The sequence below is a fragment of the Coenobita brevimanus genome, chromosome 45 (genome assembly GCF_032717465.1).
Source record: "Coenobita brevimanus isolate Jiangsu-jjx chromosome 45, ASM3271746v2, whole genome shotgun sequence".
Classification (NCBI taxonomy): domain Eukaryota; kingdom Metazoa; phylum Arthropoda; class Malacostraca; order Decapoda; family Coenobitidae; genus Coenobita; species Coenobita brevimanus.
Genome location: NC_136998.1, coordinates 35,785,152 through 35,804,361, shown reverse-complemented (window position 1 = coordinate 35,804,361; position 19,210 = coordinate 35,785,152). Strand labels below are relative to the sequence as shown.

The window sequence follows — 19,210 nt, the reverse complement described above, 5'->3', positions numbered from 1 at the left end:
GGATAAAAGAGTTTGACAGCAAGAGGAAGGAAAGAAGAAGAATACAGAAGACAGGACAAAAGAGGGAGAGTAGGAGAGTACAAAGAAGATCCAGGGAAGAAGAGTAATAAAGAAGACAGGGCCAAAGAGGGAGAGGAAGAGAGGAACGAAGATCAATCAGGGAAGAACAATTAGAGAAGAGACAACAGGCAGTTCAACCGGATTCCTCTCTTAATATATATGTATCTTTTAGCCTTAATAAATTCAAGCAACAGTTTCCTTATCGCGGTCCTTAAAAATCAAAGAGGCTTGCCTGGTTTCGTGGTAGTGAGAGAAAATCTGTCTTTAGGGCTCCAGAGAATGCTGTTTATTTTTTTTTTGTATTTATTATTTAATTGTTATCTTCAGGTTATTTTTATTAAGGTATGGAGAGAGAATTGGAATTGGAGGAGGAGTTTATTTAACGGCCATGCCACGTTGAGTACACCGCTTCCCATCCGATAAGCGAAGTTAAGCAACGTTGGGTCTGGTTAGTACTTGGATGGGTGACCGCCTGGGAACACCAGATGCTGTTGGCATAACTCCCTACGTGTCAAGTGGGGTTGGTGGAGGATTAGTGCCCCTCCCTGTAAAACAATTAACTCTAAGCCCTTGACCACCCCGTTTGGGATACATGGCGTCTGGCAATGGATGGATTATTATTATTATTATTATTATTATTATCATCATCATCATCATCATCATCATCGTCGTTGTCATCATCATCATCGTCATCATCATCATCATCATCATCATCATCATCATCGTCATCATCATCATCATCATCATCATCATCATCATCATCATTATCATTAACCCCTTCATTGCCAGGTGACTCGCTAAACTGAATATAATAGTCTAACAGCAGCAAAGAAACAAAAATACAGAAAACCTCAACTGATTGAAGGTGAGATAGAAGAGGCAACACAAATGCATCTTATGTTTCAGAGGGATGGAGGGATTCAGTGGTCTCCCCTAAAAATGGCCCCTCCCTTGTTTTCTCATCTTGATTGTGGTAGTGGGAGGGTAATGATGCCTGCCCCTTCCCTTCCCCCCTTCCCCTTCTCCCTTCCTCCTACCCCTTGCCCTTCCCAACCTCCCTCTCTATCCTCATCGTCTTTCTCTCCATATCTTCCTCCCCTGTTACTTCCCACATCGCCTCCCTTTTCCTATCTTCCTTCCCCCTCCCTCTCCTTCTCTTCATTCCATCGCCTATCCACCAGCTTGCTCCCCTCCCTCTTCCCTTGCCCTTCACCTTATTCCTCGTCTCCCTCCCTTTTCTCCTGCCCCTACCCCTCCCTCTCCCTCTCACCGTCTCCCTCTCCCTTTCCTTATCCTTTTTCTTCCTCCGTTTCTCCGTTTTTCTCCTCGCTCCTAACGTGCGTCCCTTTCCCCGCTTCTCTCCCCCATCACTCTTCCATCCTCTCTTCGCTTTTCCTCCTCCCCTCTCTCTCACCACACTCTCCCCCTCACTGTGTTTCTAACTCCCCACTTCCACTTCCCTGTCCCCTTTCCCTTTCCACCCCTCCAGCCCCTCCCACTTCCCTGCCTCCTTCTCTTTCCCCCTCCATCCTCTCCCTCTTCCCTGCCCCCCTGCATTTCCCCCTCCACCCCCTCCCCACAATTTCACTGTCTCTGTGACGTTTATTGTGTACTTTCATCTAATCTCTAAGGCCTGTGTTGGGGTCTCTTTCTGCTCAAGGGTACTATAACATAATCGGTGAGGGCGGGGCTGTGTGGCCTCCTGTCTCTCTCAAGTAGCCATCCATTAGATTACCACGAGAAAAGGGGAGAATGTAGGGAGCTTGGAAAAAATCAGTGGCCACTAAAAGTTTGTTTACACACACACACACACACACACACACACACACACACACACACACACACAGTCACTAGAGTAAAAGGATTGAATATTCTGACCCGCAGTAGCCTAGCCCAGGACCCCATCACGTCGGGGGCCGGGGGGGTGGGGGGTAATATGGGCTGGATTTTTTTTTTTTTTTTTTTTTACCAATACAAGGTGGACGCCCTGGTGATTGAAAGGGGGACTATATTAGTTTTCATAATGTATAAAAAATAGTCGTGCCCTTGATAGATGAAGGGAGCTGCACCATCAATTTTCGTAATAGTTTAAAAAAAATGATCCTAAGCCCAAAGCAGCCGCCATACTTGTTTACAAAATCGTACACAAAATCTTGCCAGAAGTGTAGAAGATGGGCAGGGAAGGTTGAGGAGATGTGGAATGTGGGAGAGGAATACAGAGGGTGGGAGAGGATTAGAGAGAGAGAGAGAGAGAGAGTAAAAAGAGGTATGGAAAGTGAGAAGTATGGTTCGGAGTATGCAGTGTAAGGGATAAGGAAAATTGGACAGCGATATTAAGGTCGGTTTGTTCTCACCTGAGGGAACTGGCCCACTACACATGAATAGTAAATCGTGGTCGTGTGAAATTCAGTGGACCTTAAGTTATGAGGTAAAAATTAGATTGGAATAACTACACTTGGCCATCAACTGAGCTAAGTGGAGGTAACATTGATTTTATTTACGTATGTATTTATTTATTTGGTTAAGTTAGAGTAAATTTGCAAATATGTTTCTTAAGTCGTTATTCTCGACATTTTCACTACGGTGAGATCTTTAATTTTTTCTGTTGCTGCTGTTGTTATTATTATTATTATTATTATTATTATTATTATTATTATTATAGAAACTACGAATTTGAAAGAGTTGGATGCCGTTCCGTCAACTTATTTGTATGTTAACGCGTTCATATTTTTTTATCACTACGGCCAGGCGATTTCATGCAGCTAAACCCCTCCAGATCTATGAGGTACTTTTAATTTTACTCCTACCCTCCCCAGACGATTTTATTCAGTTTAGGAGACACTTCATACTGTCGAGGTTACGTATCTTTAATTTACCACATTAATACCAGAGGCGTTTCCTCATATATACCCATTTAATACCAGGGAACTTTCCTAATATAATCTTTTAATATCAGAGGCCTTTCGTAAGCTGAATAAAACCGTCTGGAAATAGTAAGAGTAAACCTAAGTAGACGTGAATGGATCTGAGGTGTTAATTAAGACACCTGGAAGTAAAAGGACTTAACTGAGGAGGAGTGCATGACGGTAAAGCAAGAGACCTAGCTAGTCATAAAACTCTGCGGGATGTTAGTGTAACTTTCTGTAGCCCCGCTAGAAGGAAGGGAAAGGAGGAGTTGTACCGGCCTGTCTTTCTGTCTGTCTATCTTTTCTTTATATCTGTATCTGTCAGTATGTCTGTCCGTCAGTCTGTCCATCAGTCAGTATCTGTCATATCATTCTGTCGGTCCGTCTTATTTGTCAGTATCTGTGTATACCTATCTGTCTGTCTCTCTGTCTATTTATATCAATCTGTATCTGTCTGTCTATCTATTTATGTGTCCTTGGCGCCGGTCACAGTGTGAGGTGGCTTGGATAAAATGACCCAATCATTTCTGTCCCTCTTACTAACGACCCCTCCCCCCTCACGACACTCCATCCTTCCGTACGCCCATCTTATCTTCCTACCTTGTCCTCTCTCTCTCTCTCTCTCTCTCTCTCTCTCTCTCTCTCTCTCACTGTCATACGCTCTCCAAGTCAATCTCTCACTCGCCGTTCGCACCACATGCCTAAATTACCTCGGATTGTATCTCTTACCTGGCAGCCTCTCCTGTGACATTAAAAACATGGAGAGAGAGAGAGAGAGAGAGATTCCATATCGTTTGATATTAATGGGCAGGAAGAGAAACGTTTTGTCACCTGAATTAAAGCAGAGAAATAAGATAGATTAAGAGAGATTGAAAAGAGATTGATAAATAGATGGATAGATAGATAAAGGTAGGTAGTTAAACAGATAGACAGGTAAGTAGGTGGGTAGATAGATAGACACCTTCACATTACAGGGAAAGGAGGAAGAGACCAACGGCTTAAATGAAAGACAGACAGACAGACAACGAGGCAGATAGATAGACAGATAGACTCCCCGTGTTTAATATTGGGTTTGGCAGTAAGAAAGAGGAGTCATCAGCCTGAAATAGAGCAGTTAATCACCCCTTTGTCTTAAACCCTGAGAGCGGAAAGATAAGTGGATGGGATGATGGGCATTGGTGGGTGGATTGAGGCGATATGCAAAGGTGATTGGGTGTTGCGGGGCCAGATCGATCGATAGATAGATAAATAGATGGGTGAACAGATAGACTGATGGGGAGTTGAAAGTACATACCAGGATAACTGATGAATAGATAGATGGATAGATAGATAGATAGATAGATAGATGAGCAGACAGATAGACAGATGGGGAGTTGAAATTGCATACCAGGATAACAGATGCATTGATAGATAGATAGATAGATGGATAGATAGGTGGAGGATAGTGTAGATATGCAAAGGTGATAGGCTAGGTGGTGGACGGATGTTTGATGTGTGGATAGATAGTGAAATAGATAGACAGCTGGGTGGAAGGCATAGAGATAAGATGGAGAGATAGTCTGATAGGTGAGGAATAGAATATATGTGTAAAGGTGAGAGGCTAAGTGGAAGGCAGATACAAAGATAGGTAGGTAGGTAAGTAGGTAGGTAGGTAGGTAGAAAATTGGATAGACAAACAGACAGACAGGTAGAGAAATAAATAGATAGGTGGGTAGGTTGGATGATACATATTGATAGTGAATATGCACTTAGATTGATAAATTGGTGACGAGATGTATGACCAGGTAAATACGAGTAAGTTGTTGCATACATAGGTAGATGGGGGAGTTTAAGAGAAAATAAACAGATAGATTGATTGATAAATACAGAGAGAGAGAGAGAGAGAGAAAGAGAGAGAGAGAGAGAGAGAGAGAGAGAGAGAGAGAGCTGCCCCCCCTCTAAGACAAATCGTCCCCGATCATGCCCCTCATAGGATCCACTTGCTCAGGTTTCCAGTGTTTAATAATTTTACCGGAGACGCCCCGTATAAGCTGCAGGGGTTCATGGGAGGCTGTGTGTGTGTGTGTGTGTGTGTGTGTGTGTGTGTGTGTGTGTGTGTGTGTGTGTGAAGTTTGGGGACATAGTTTCCGTTACATGTTTATCTAGTTATCTATATCTATCTGTCTCTCCATCTGTCTATCTCTGTACATATCTAGCAGACATCTTTAACCTTTTAAAAGGTAATTCATACCCTTTTTTTCTGGCGTATTATAGACTGACACCGTGATTTACCAGATAACAAATTGCCCCCATCACTTCCCTGATAGGACTCACTTACTCAGGTTTCCATTGTCTAATAATTTTCCAGGAGACGCCCTTTATAACCTGCTGGGGTTCCTAAAGGCAGTTTTTTGTACCCCCTTCTTTTGTTTTGATGTTATATATAGATCGGAATGGTCTTTATGTTGCGTTATCGGGTAGGTGGGTGTGATCTTCCTGATTTTGGTGTGTGTGTGTGTGTGTGTGTGTGTGTGTGTGTGTGTGTGTGTGTGTGTGTGTGTGTGTGCTTTTTTGTTAGTATTTGCTTTTATATATACACCGGCATATAGTTTTTCTCCTTTTTTTTCTTGGTGACATTTTATTTTGTATGTGTGAGTTTTTGTTGGCATTTATTTGTCTATCTGGCTATTTATCTTTGTGTGTCTATCTGTCTATCTATCTATTTATGCATGTGTTATACAGTGGTGTGTTATTTTCCCGTACTTCTCTCACCTGTGCCTGTGTTTATGTAGATATCGCCCTCAGTCCTCCCCCTCCCCTTCATCCCCCTCAGTATTCCCTTTCCCCTAGATCCCCCTCTCAGTCCTCCCCCTTCCTCAGATCTCTCAAATCCTCCCCCTCCCCCCAGATCTCAGTTCTATCCCTCCCTCAGATCTCCCCCTCAGTTCGCCCCCTCCCCCAGATCTCCTCAGTTTTCCCCCTCCCGCAAATTTCCCCCTCAGTCCTCCCCCTCCCTCAATTCTCCCCACAGTACTCCCCCTCCCCCGATTCACTCCCTCCCCAGATCCCCCAATCCTCCCCCTCCCGCAGATCACCCCCTCCAGCTGCCTTTGTTCCTAGGTGATGCGGCCTTAGTACTTAACTTGCAAATCCCTTCACCACCAGACGACCAAGAGCTCCACTGCTGCCAGCCCAAACAATACATACATCTACATATAACCAAGGGCACGGAGGAGAGGGGAGAGAATAACGGGGGAGAGAGGGGAGGAAAGTGAGAAGGAGGAGGGAATAATGGAAAGAGAGAGAGAGAGAGGGAGAGAGGGAGGGAGGACGGCGTCTCTTCACTCCCATCAGATCCAATAATATAGTATACATCAGCACAACCAAGGGCAACATGAGAGGAGAGAATCACGAGGGATAGGGAGAAGGAAACTGAAAGAGTGGAGGGAATAATGTAAGGAGGAAAAGTAAAGAAAGAGGGAGAATATTGTAAGAAGGAGGGAAAAATAAAAGAAGAGAGGGAATAGGATGACGTTACTGGCATTACATCCGACAATATATACATCTGCATAACGAGGGGCGGGGAGTAGATCAGACAGTAATTGGGAATAGATGTAGATATTGTAAAAGGGAAACAGTAAACGATAAAAGAAGGAAGGAAGCGAACCTGACAACAAAGAAGCGAATGAAGGGAGGAAGAATAACATGGAATGGCAGAGACGGGCTCCATTCCCAACACTGGCTACGCTCCATACAGTATAATATCCAGTTCAGACATGTGGATTTTTTAGTATTATTAAAAATTAGGGACTACTGCATCTAAGGATCATTGTCAGTATTAAAATTTCATAATAAGATTCCGTATCAAATCTTAAAATCAGTCAAGCTAATGAGAGGACGGATCTTCGAGTAGGTATATTCATTCGTCTGTTAATCTCCAAGTCAAACATTATCGTTGGACATTAATTAGAATGAAGTACAATGTGTGTAAATCTTCCGGCGAGTTAAAGTACAAGAATAAGATGAGATGAAAAATGAAGCACTTTTTCTTGGCCTAATCTTTATTTTTCTGAAGACGCACGTTTATCTGTGAATATTTGAGTTTAATATCGTCAGAGGGTAACCTGAATAAGAGAGAGAGAGAGAGAGAGAGAGAGAGAGAAAGAGAGAGAATGTGGGTGAATACGAGTGAATAACAAAACACCATCTCCTTCAAGACTTGCCAGGAGCTTTTCAAAACACATTCATCTCTTGTTTGCGGTGTGTTTGGAACGAAGGCACCCAACACCATTTGTTTTACCGAGGGATGATTTATTAAGGCTAGTCTCTCTGGATTCATTATTTCTGTTATTTATTACATTTATTAACGAGGAGTAATTAAGCTTGACGGATCCCCTCAATGAATTCTCTCTCTCTCTTTATCTGTCTGTCTGTCTACCTGTCATAAGCGTTTACCAACAACACATTTTCTTTTTTCGTTATGTTTTATGGCCCAGTATTTGTATCTGCCATTTCATTATTCTCTCTCTCTCTCTCTCTCTCTCTCTCTCTCTCTCTCTCTCTCTCTCTCATGACAGCATAAATTAGAACCCAAAGACTACGGACTTCAAGGCGTTTGCTGTTTTCCTGCCATAAATCACATTATGCAGGCTGACGACGGCACGCGATGCGGGTTTGTTGTTGTTGTTGTGGTGTTGGTGGTGGTGGTGTGTGTGTGTGTGTGTGTGTGTGTGTGTGTGTGTGTGTGTGTGTGTGTATGTGTGATGAAGTAGCCGATTCCCTAAAGTCTGCAGTTTATTTATTGTCAGCCTTTCTCAAGTCTTACTCTGGTATTCCCATGCAACTAATGTTTTTCTTGTATCCTGCCCCTTTCCTCCCTCCCTATCGTTTCGTTCTTTCTCTCCCTCTCTACTTTCCTTAGTTCAGATCATAAGCAAAGGAGGCGCAGTGATAAAGAACAATAAAGGATATAAGTGTTCTTGTTAAGTTACAGAAAAATGGAATAAATTATCTGGTTACGAGATCTTTTGAGAATCAGCACCCAAGAGCTCTAAAAATGTACCTGTAAAGCTATAACAGACGATTTATCCCCTTGAGAGATATTCCAACTTAGTTCTTAGTTAATGGTGGCTCTCAGTTCTTCGTAAAATCGTCTGGAGGTGACAAGAAATAGTTTTAAAGATTCGCTGTGTTACTGAAGGTGTTATGGAGGTGATGAAAAACTTCTTTCCTTCCATCTGAGGGGTCTCCGTATTTAAAGAAAGTTGTCTGGGATTGGTAACAGTAAAATAGACGTTGTTATAAGGAGGGAGGTGAAAGCAATCTGTTCGTAGCAAAACACACTGAGATTTATTCATTGTGAGCGGCGTATTCCTTTTCTTGGTGACGCTACACACACACACACACACACACACACACACACACACACACACACACACACACACACACACACACACACACACACACACACACACACACACACACACACACACACACACACACACACACACACACACACAGAAAGAGAGAGAGAGAGAGAGATTTGGGGGGGAGGGGCCTGAGTGTTGCGGACAGCCTGCTAATGGTGTTGTCCCTGTGCCTGGCTCTTGATCACATTACTGCCTACTGCTCATGTTGGAGGGGAGGTGGAGGGGGGAGGAGGAGGCGAAGGAAAGAGAGGGAGAGGGTGGGTGAGGGGCGAGTGGGAGGAGGACGCAAGGGAGAGGGAGAGGGTGCATGAGGGGCGAGTAGGAAGAGCGGTGGTAGAGGTAGTGGTGATCGGAATGGTGGAGATGGGGGGGATGGTGGAATTGATGATCCGAGCTCGACCTAACTACCAGAGACACAGCCCACGTAACTGCGATAGAGACGACCTAACTACTGGAGAGAAAAGTTGGCTGCCATAGAGACGATTTAGCTGCCATAGAGACGACATACGTGCCAGAAAGATCACTTAGATGCCAGAGAAACGACTTAGTTGCCAAAGAGACGACTTAGGTGCCAGAGAGATGACTTAGCTGCCTGAGAGACGACTCAGCTGCCAGAGAGACGACTCAGCTGCCAGAGAGACGACTTAACTACCAGAGAGACGACTTAACTACCAGAGAGACGACTTAACTACCAGAGAGACAATTTAACTACCCGAGACACAACTGTCAGAGGCAATCTAACTACCAGAGACACTGTCCAACTGAGAGATAAGTGACCCAACAATCAGAGAGACAGCCAGACTACAAAAAGGACAACGTAACTACGAGAAACACCTGGGACAGTATTTCACACAGGAAGTAAAATAAATGTATTCATTTTACTCTAACTTGTCCTAAAACTGCCACTCCACTTTCTTGAATGTTGAGTTATAATAGTGGATTAATTCTAGAATACAGTGCCAGTCACGAAGAAGAGCTAGGCAGAGTACTGTATGTAGAGCAGTACTGTTGTCTTTTTCTATCACTGAGTTACGTGAAATAAGTTGCAAAATTACGAAAATCTGGGACAAGTTAGAGTGAAAAGGTTATAGTACTTCAAGATGGGCACCTAACCAAGAGAAGTGACTTAACGAGCGAACAACCTAGTTAACACAGTACGACCTTGCTAACTAATATATGGAGGGTGTAACTACGAGATCTACTACCTGACTGCAAGAGGGCTGACGTAACTGAGGAGTGAAGTGGGTACGCGTGTAAGCCACCAGGGAGAGGAGACGAGGGCGGTGATACCATCTTTACCACACTGCTTTACTAGTTTAATGGTTATACTTACATCACACTGCTTGCTGGTGGGTGGGGATAGAGATTAAAATTCAGGGACGTAGGTGGTAGAGTGAGGGGAGAGTGGGGGAAGGCGAGGGAAAGAGAGGGAGAGGGTGAGCTAGGGGCAGTAGAGGATGAGAGAAAAGAGAAAGAAGAAAAGAGAGGAAGGGAGAATAAGGATTTGGAAGTGGAGAGAGACAGAGTAAGTGAGAGAAGGGAGGAGGTAGAGGAGGAGGGAAGAGGGGAGAGATAAGGGGGAAGGGAGAGTGTGAGTGTGGAGGTGGGGTTGGGGTGTGGAGGTGAGGAAGTTGGAAGACAGCAATGTGGACACATGAAATTCAGTAATTTCTTTGAGGTGCTCGACTTAACCAAACGGCCAGTACGTCAGTGTGGAGATAAGTGGGAGGGGACTTCGTTTTGCAGTGAAATGACAGTCTGATCACTTACTTTTAGCAAAATTGCCGTAGCCCTTAGCGAGAAAAGGGGACATGGCGTATAACTAAAAACATATATATATATATATATATATATATATATATATAATGCTCTCCTTCCAAAGAAAGTCCGAAGCGAACCATAATAAAGACGTGAAGACGATAATATGATCTTCATGTTTGTTGTTAGTACTGTGGTGATAATTGTTGGGATATTTTTTTTTTTTTTTTTTTTTTTTTTTTTTGCGACCAAGATTAGTACTCGGGACACCTTGGTTAAGTTTTCAGATCCTTTGTAACGGTTCGTGGTGAATTCCCGGCATCTTACAGCGTTGGGGTAACCGCATCTGCAACCCCTCCACCCCCTGATTGAATACCTCGAGCGGAGAGACAAATGTGACTGACAGCGACGGAACGGGACTCCATTAAATATTGTAAAACCGAAACTATGTAGTATCTTACGCTTGTTAATTTATGGCATGATATCAGTATTTTTAAGCTTTATTTTGTGCTTGTAACGGGAAGGTATAGTAGTGGCCACTAATAGGAAACTTTGTGGTAGTGGTAGTGGTGGTGGTTAGAGTGGTTTGGGTATAGTGTGAGTTAGAAGGAAATGTTTGTTTAGTTGTATTTGGTGGAATGAGTTGAAGTGACTTGATTGTAGTGCTTTCGTCCTGGTTTGGTTGTAATTGAGTGGTAGGAAGAAGGTGGTTTGGTGGTAGTCAGGTCGTGGTTTTGAGGTAGTCAGGTCGTAGTCAGGTTGTGGTTTGGGGGTAGTCAGGTCGTGGTTTTGGGGCAGTCAGGTCGTGGTTTGGGGGTAGTCAGGTCGTGGTTTTGGGGTAGTCAGGTCGTGGTTTTGGGGTTAGTCAGGTCGTGGTTTGGAGGTAGTCAGGTCGTGGTTTGGGGGTAGTCAGGTCGTGGTTTGGGGGTAGTCAGGTCGTGGTTTAGAGGTAGTCAGGTCGTGGTTTGGAGGTAGTCTGGTCGTGGTTTGGAGGTAGTCAGGTCGTGGTTTGGAGGTAGTCTGGTCGTGGTTTGGAGGTAGTCAGGTCGTGGTTTGGGGGTAGTCTGGTCGTGGTTTGGGGGTAGTCAGGTCGTGGTTTAGTGGTCGTCAGGTCGTGATTTAGTCGTAGTTTGAGGCTTTATGTGCGGTGTTATTCCCCCGGGTGACTGGACGTGAAGGCTCGGGTGTCAAATTAATCTTGGTTTAGTGCGAAGGAGTGTCTCGGGGGAGAGAAGAGGAGAGGAGGAGGAGGAGGAGGAGGAGGGGAAGGGGAAGGAGGGGAGGAGGAAGAGTAGAATTTGAGGAGGGAGGGGGGAAGGAAAGGAGAGAAATGTATTAGGAAGAGCAGGAGGAAGAAAGAAAGGGAGAGAAATGTGTGAAGAGGAGAGGAAGGAGAAGGGAAGGGAGAAAGATAGAATTTGAGAAGGAAAGGATGGGAAGGAGGGGAGAGATCTGTGTGAAGGGGAAAATAATGATGAGTGAAAGAGGAGGGGAAAAGGAGGGGAGGAAGAGTAGAGTTTGAGGAAGTTAAGAGGAAAGATTAGAGAGAGAAGGAGGGAAATGTATGAGAAGAAAAGGAGGGAGAGAGAAAGATGAGGAAAATAGAAAATGAAAACTGAGATGAAAGAAGGAAATGGAAGATAGGAGAGGTAGAATTTGGGGAAGATGAGAGAGAAAAGAATGGCAAGGGGAGGAGAGAAATGTATGAGGAGGAGAAGGAGGAGAGAAAGTGGGGAAAGGAGGTAAAGAAAACGAAGTGATGAAGGGAAGTAAATGAGTAAAGGAAAATGTGAAAGGATAGACTTAAGGGAAGTAGGAGGAGGAGAAGGGAAAGTAGAGAATGTGGAAAGGAAGAGAGAAGGAAGTAGAGAGGAAGGGAGAGAAGGAGGTAGAGAGGAAAACAGGGAAGAGGTGAGGAAGAGAGAGAGAGAGAGAGAGAGAGAGGGAGAGAGAGAGAGAGAGAGAGAGAGAGAGGTTTGTTTGGGGGGGGGGGGCTAGTTTATTGAGACGCAAGCTAGATGTCTGCGTAAAGATGCGTATCCAGCTGGTTACCATGGCAGTGCTTATTTATATGATGGGGAGTGGTGCTGAGGGTGAGGGGGGGGAAAGCAGTACCGTTCAGTATATTCTCTCTCTCTCTCTCTATCTCACACACACACACACACACACACACACACACACACACACACACACACACACACACACACACACACACACACACACACACACACACACACACACACACACAGTTACTACTACTACTTCTTCATTTAAACAATCCTCCTCGTCGTCAATCATAATATGGGATAAACAGCCATCATCTCTGACCTTTTTCCGATGGTCGTTTGGACGTGACCCATCCACCCTTTAATGAGGTCGTGAAGGTGACGTGACAGTATCTGGACTAAGGACTATCAGTTTTCCAGCGATAGGGATCTTTAGAGGATATTTTGAAGCTTCTTGGAAACAAAATGGACCGATCTTGATTTTGGCTCTCGTGTTTTTTTTTTTTTTTTTATCTTTCTTGGAGGGAACTGTCTTGAGGGCTTTTCTATTGGATTCCTTCTTCCTTGCATGAAAAGAGAGAGAGAGAGAGAGAGAGAGAGAGAGAGAGAGAGAGAGTTACTTACATACTACCATTATTGTAGGTTATAACGCCTTTCTTTTGGTTACGCTTCTTTATTTAGTTATTATTGATGATTATAACTCCTTTACTCTGGTTACTCTCCATTATTTAGTTATTATTACTGCTTATAACTCCTTTATTCTGGTTACTATCATTTATCTTGTACACCTGGGAGTAGCAGGCGCCCTACTAAGAGATGTGAATAAATTTTACCGTAAATCTTATCGTAATGGGAGAAGGATTATGAGACAAGCTGTAAAGATCGGAACGGCATAATAAGAACGCTGTATTTGGGCAGGAGATACGAGGGGGATTATGGAGAGGAGAGGGAGGTAGGGAGGAGAGATAGAGGAAGGGGAAAAGGGAGAATAGAGGAAGGAGGAGGGAAAGGATGAATGATAAATAGGGGAATGCTGCAGAGGGGAAAGTGGAATGTTTTAAAGAAGGTGTGTGTATGTGTGTGTGTGTGTGTGTGTGTGTGTGTGAGAGAGAGAGAGAGAGAGAGAGAGAGCCTGGGGAAAAGATTCATGTCATTGATAAACAATAGCAACAAAGCGGTGTGTAGGAAGAGGCGAGGTTGGAGGAGGAGGGGGAGGGGGTCATCATCATCTGGCACTCCCTCCTGACCCAGTGGCACTCCTAGTTGACCCAATGACCAAGGAGGAGGTGACGAAGAAGGAGGAGGAGGAGGAGGAGTAGGAGGAGGAGAGACATTGCATCCAGACTTACTGGGAGGGAGGGTTGTGTGCAGTCACTAAAAAGAAAGTTCGCCATATATTTCAGTTCAGCTTCTCACTTTCCTCTGCTTGCCATCCCTAAGTCAGGACAAAAATAAAATCCAGATATATTTGGGAAAGTTGTGTTCAGTCTCGTAAAAAAGAAAAAAAAGGTCCCAGTGGTTCATATTTTCTGCTTTTCACTTTCATCACCTCTGTATCCCTAAACTGAGAGAGAGAGAGAGAGAGAGAGAGAGAGAGAGAGAGAGAGAGAGAGAGAGAAAGACAGAAAGAAAGAGAACCGCCTGAATTTTCCCCGCATCAACTAAAATCACAACAGGGACAGGGGGAAAAACAAACCTTGCCCCACAGTCAGATCGGCATTAGAAACAGCTGCGAAATTAAGGCCTTTACAAATTCCCCATCTTAGTTCGAGACCTGTAACCCGATTGCCACAGAACAGTTGGTAGGGAGTCGATCAACTAGTCACTCAGCTGCCTCCATATATAGCCACACTGCAAAATATCCCAACTAGTCTTGAGAGGCAGGTATGTACTGTGCTACGTAACTGTTTCGAAATTATGTAGCTTGGTGGGGTCTAGACTGAGGATCCCTAAAACGCACGCACGCACGCACACACACACACACACACACACACACACACACACACACACACACACACACACACACACACACACACACACACACACACACACACACACACACACACACACACACACACACACACACACACACACACACATCCATCATAGCATCAGGGTCCCGTTTATACATACAGACTCTCTCTCTCTCTCTCTCTCTCTCTCTCTCTCTCTCTCTCTCTCTCTCTCCATAATATAGTGTAGGTTAATCATGCAATCTAAGTCATTGTTAACAAGATATAAATACTCGTAGCATAAGAGAGAACACAAAGATCTTTCTCGCAAAATAAATCGGTAAGAAAACCACGTTAAGAAGCATCTCAAATCGACGAGAATGAGATATTAAACGTATCTCCTTACCTCCCCTCCCTTCCCCTCCTCTCCTTTCCCCTCCTCTCCTTTCCCCTCCTCTCCTCTCCCTTCCCCTCCCCTCTCTTCTGGGTGTGGACGTGGCCCTATGATCTACGAGACAGAGCAGACGGCCGATTGCTCTAGATGAGACGTGTGTGTGTGTGTGTGTGTGTGTGTGTGTGTGTGTGTGTGTGTGTGTGTGTACTTAAACTTAAGATTTACTTGACAGAGAAGACTGCCAGTTGCTTTAAAATGAGACAGGTAAACAACAGGTGTGTGTGTGTGTGTGTGTGTGTGTGTGTTGCGAAAGAAACAGGAGTGTGATTTGTGGGTGAAAGGGCGGGGCGATTAGTTTTTAAAGCACGTTGATGAAAGCTGTTTAAGATTCGCGATGTGGACCGGGCGGATTGGGCAAGGAAGAAGGGGAGAGAAAGAAAGAGAGAGAGAGAGAGAGAGAGGGGGTTGGAAAGAAGGAAGGAGGGGGAGTGGAAACACAGGCAGTAGAGGTGGGGAAAAGGATGTAGAAAGGGAAGGAAGAAGGTAAGGAGAGGATGACGGAGGTGAGCAGGAAGTAAAAAGGAAAGTTATTCGGAAGGAAGAAAGGAAAGAGACCGGAGAGACATATAGGCAGAATAGGAGACTGGTGGGGGATTAAGTTGGGTTAAGTATTGTCAGTTAAGTTATATTTTGTTAGTTCATGCTAGATCAGGTTAGGTAGTAGGTTAGGTTATTTTTTTTCGGTTAGATTATGTTTATATCAGCTCGGTTAATTTACTTGTAGGTAGCGAAATCGATGGTCACTTTCAAGAGGCCAGGCAGTCTCTCTACAGTATCTCTATTCTGTCAGATTTAGCCATCTTAAATAGGATCTCCGTGTATTACTGTTCCTACTTAGTAACAACCAATCATCTCACGACACGCCGCTCTCCATAATAAAACCTCTTACCTTAGAACTCACTTAAGAGCCGAGGAGCGATATTAGATAGGCAGGTAGCGTACACAGGAGGAGGGAGATAGGCACGTAAAAGGTCAGGTAGCGTGTGGAGAGGCAGGTTCAGGAAGGTAAGGTAGGCAGGCCGGCCAGAGAATGAGAGTCCGCCCTCCTAATTCCAGGCGAGGCATCTAACCCATCAGTCAGGGGTAGATATGAGTATAGATGGATGAAGTTGTATAAAATGAGTAATAGTAGTGAAAGCAGTGTAGACAGTCAGGCAAAATATGAGGAAGGTGGCGTAGGAGCTGATGAGGAAGACAGGTAAGAAGTGAGGCAAACAGGTAATTTAGTGGCAGGTGAGGCAGGAGGAATATCTGAAGCAAGAGGATGTCAGAGAGTCAGGTGGCAAGGTAAAGCAGGGAGGTAAGAGGTGAGGCAGGGCAAGAGCGACAGGTTGGTTGTCAGGGAGTAAGGTAGGAAGGCAAAGGATGAGGCAGAGCAGGTTGAGGCAGAGGTAGGCGAGGCAGGTGAAGCAGGGAGGCAAGGTGTGAGACGAGTGAGGCAGACAGGCAAGAAGTGAGGCAGGGCAAGGGAGGCATGTTAGGTGAGACAGGTGTGGGCAGGTAAGGAACCAGCCCGGCGTGGCAGGTGAGCTACTGTGCGCATGAAGAAGCCGTCCATCCCACATCACACACCACACCACACCACACCACCCACCTCACACCACACCACACCACACCACACCACACCACCCACCTCACACCACACCACACCACACCACACCACACCACACCACACCGCACCGCACCACACCGCATCTCAATACACCTGGGCCGCTAGGTTATGCAGGCTACTAGGGCAGTTTCTTTGTTGCGAGGTTGCGACATTGATAGTGAGTAAAATTTTTTGCTCTCTCTCTCTCTCTCAACTATCCGTGTCCCATGATCATCCTGTAAAATGACTTAGTTACTTTACGGCAAGAGTTTGTCGTAAGTTATGTATTTATCTGTTTATTTATTATTTAATGTTATCGTGGAACTCTAGGTTTGTATTCACTAATAGACTTACGATCAGGTGCCTCATCGTAACTAAGATTCATATTTGCAGAGATGACTAGGAAATGGGGCTTCAGCATCCCTCTGAATATCTCGTCCATCCCATAAAACGAAAGAAAAAGACAAATGAAGGAAAAGTAAAAAAAACAGCATGGTACACGTCAGAAAAAATATATATATACCTACTCCAGCGAAAAGAAAAGAAAAAAAAACGTTCTTAGCTCCACCAGGGAAAAAAAAGAAAAAAAAAAAACAAGTACACCAGAGAATCCATCGTAGGTTTGCCTGTGAGTCTCCGCCCTGCTCTTGACTCGTTTTTATACGCCATGTTGCCCCTCACAGGCGGCGGTGTCAGGCAACATCGCCCCGGCCGCCCATCACTCAGGCCATAATGACGCCTTCCACCGCGTCAGCTCGGCCCACTTTTTAAATAGATTCTTGCATATTCATCCCGGTTTTTGTGCCAGAGAGAGAGAGAGAGAGAGAAAGAGAGAGCTCAGGTAGTAAAACACCTCCCACGACGATTGTGTAGTTTGATTTAGAAGAGGTTCGTCCTACTCTCTTGGCTTCTAAATTTTTTCTCTCAGTAAATTAAATGGGAGAGAGATAAGGGATGATCACGTGTACTAGGTGGCATTACGTTACCCTGAGTTATCGAATACTATGATCTGTACACAAGAACCCTTCCAGCCCTACGCAGCACGTTGGAAACAGGAAACATGTCAGCGCTGGACTCCACATTCGTGATTGTAGCTTTATCAGCATTACAAAACACATTAGCAGCAGCAACCAATTCAGCACTTGCACCACACTGAAGCTGTACATGTAGGCACATACCTTATCATACATTTTGCACTACTGAACCCACTTAAATGTCCATCATCAGGTGGGATCGAACACGGGACTGGAATTTATAGACGTGTACACTACCGAACCCGGCATGTAAGGCACTGTTCGAGGTTTATATCAAAATTATCCCTTAAAACTCAGTACCATTACTAGTACTACTTCTGCTAAAAATAATATCAGTAATAATAATATCTAATAATAACAGTAACAGTAATAATAATAATAATAATAATAATAATAATAATAATAATGATGATAATAATGAAAAAATTAAACAATAACTACGCGGCTTTCCTATGTACAGTCGCGTCCTCTTCTAAATACCATAGGGAGTGGTGTTTTGAGGTTGTATGAGGAGCCAGTGTATTTGCTTAGTCTTAATCTGCTGTAGTCTGAATGTTTTAACGGCTTTGTTCCAACATAGTCAACGTGAAACCTAAGCATCAGTGTCTGAAAAAAAGATAAGAATTAATATAGACTCCCAACACGCCATCCTCTGCAGTGCCCAAAAGTAGAGATGGTTTTACTTTACCTGTCACCTTTGGACACAGGTAATAAAGACGTCACGGTACTGAAAGGGTTAAAAGTCTCCCCAAGGTGTAGCAGAGTAGCCACACCCCCATCTTAGACCAGCCCATGTTTACCCCGACCAACCCGTAAGCCGCTGACAGCCTAAATTATCGGCCTCCTTGGAATATTAGTATCAACATTTTGGCGGCTCCAGTAACTCCTTCGCTACCATAACGTCTTTATTTATTGATTTGCTGTCAGTCTTGATGCAGATTTGTTCAGTTTAGGAGAGACTTTTCAAAGCTGAGAGGTTGTAGCCTTCATTAACCTATTCCCTACTTTGGGGCTCTTCTGCTATCGCCTTAATGATTAAAGAGCAACAGAAGGAGAAGGTGAAGGAGGAGGAGGAATCATCATCTACGTAATGGAAAGGTTGAATAATCTTCTCAGTACAACCATAAAGTCAGAGGCGCCTAAAATTTTCCATATTCGTCAAGGATTGAACAGAACCGAAGTAATCGAAGTAAAGGGGTTATAGTAATCAATATTTTTTAAAAATCGCACTGAAGGTTCTAATAAACTTAATGGTAAAGCCGAGAAGCCACACACGCATCCTAAAGTTCATCCTTGCCCAAGTCGCTGACAGCCTAAGTAATCGGCCTCCGTGGAATATTCATATAAACATTTTGCGGTCCATATTTATCATGCGTGGTGGACCGACAAGGCTGCCGTGGTTCTCCCATTAGTGTCGGCTGGAGTTGGTATGGCTCTTTCGCCTTAACTTGGTTCAGATTCTTATCCTTTCGCAGGTAATTTCACGTCGCTCAGTGCTAGAAATAGATAACAATACGACTTTACATCCTTTTCAAGCCACTTCGTGACCAGCATCATATTCTCGTGTCAGTTTTCTGCTGCATCTCAGAATTCAAAAGGGAGAGATAACAATTTTAGGCCAAGTTCGAGTGAAGGTACTATAGGGTCCAGTGTGATCTCGTTTGTTATCGCAAGCCTGTTGTAAAAATTGAGACGCTCCACCCACATCTGCATGCAGGCTTTCGTCGGACAAATGGCGATCTATTTAGCTTATGTTGCACTATGTATATTAGGGAAAGTGCTGACAGGCTGGTGGTGGGAGAGCAAGGATGGGGAGAGGAAGAGGGGAGAACAGGATAGGGATAGAGAGAGGGAGAGGAGAAGGCAGGATAGGGAGAGGGGAGAAGATAGGGATGGAATATGGATTTGTTGTAGAGAGGGAGGAGAGGGTATGGTAGTAGTTTATGGAAAGGGGACAGTAAGATAGGGATGGGATAGAGATGGGGAGTTGAAGAGAGGGAAAGGAGAGGGTAGGATAGGGCTGGGGAGTTAGCAAGAGGAT

At 44.4% G+C, this 19,210-nt stretch overlaps 1 non-coding gene across 1 annotated transcript; it reads left to right on the top strand.

The window, feature by feature from the left end:
• The first annotated feature begins 438 nt into the window (after positions 1–438).
• LOC145398555 (5S ribosomal RNA) lies at positions 439–557 on the top strand. Its single transcript, XR_013897143.1, has one exon. It is a non-coding gene; the product is annotated as a 5S ribosomal RNA (ribosomal RNA).
• The last annotated feature ends 18,653 nt before the right edge of the window (positions 558–19,210 follow it).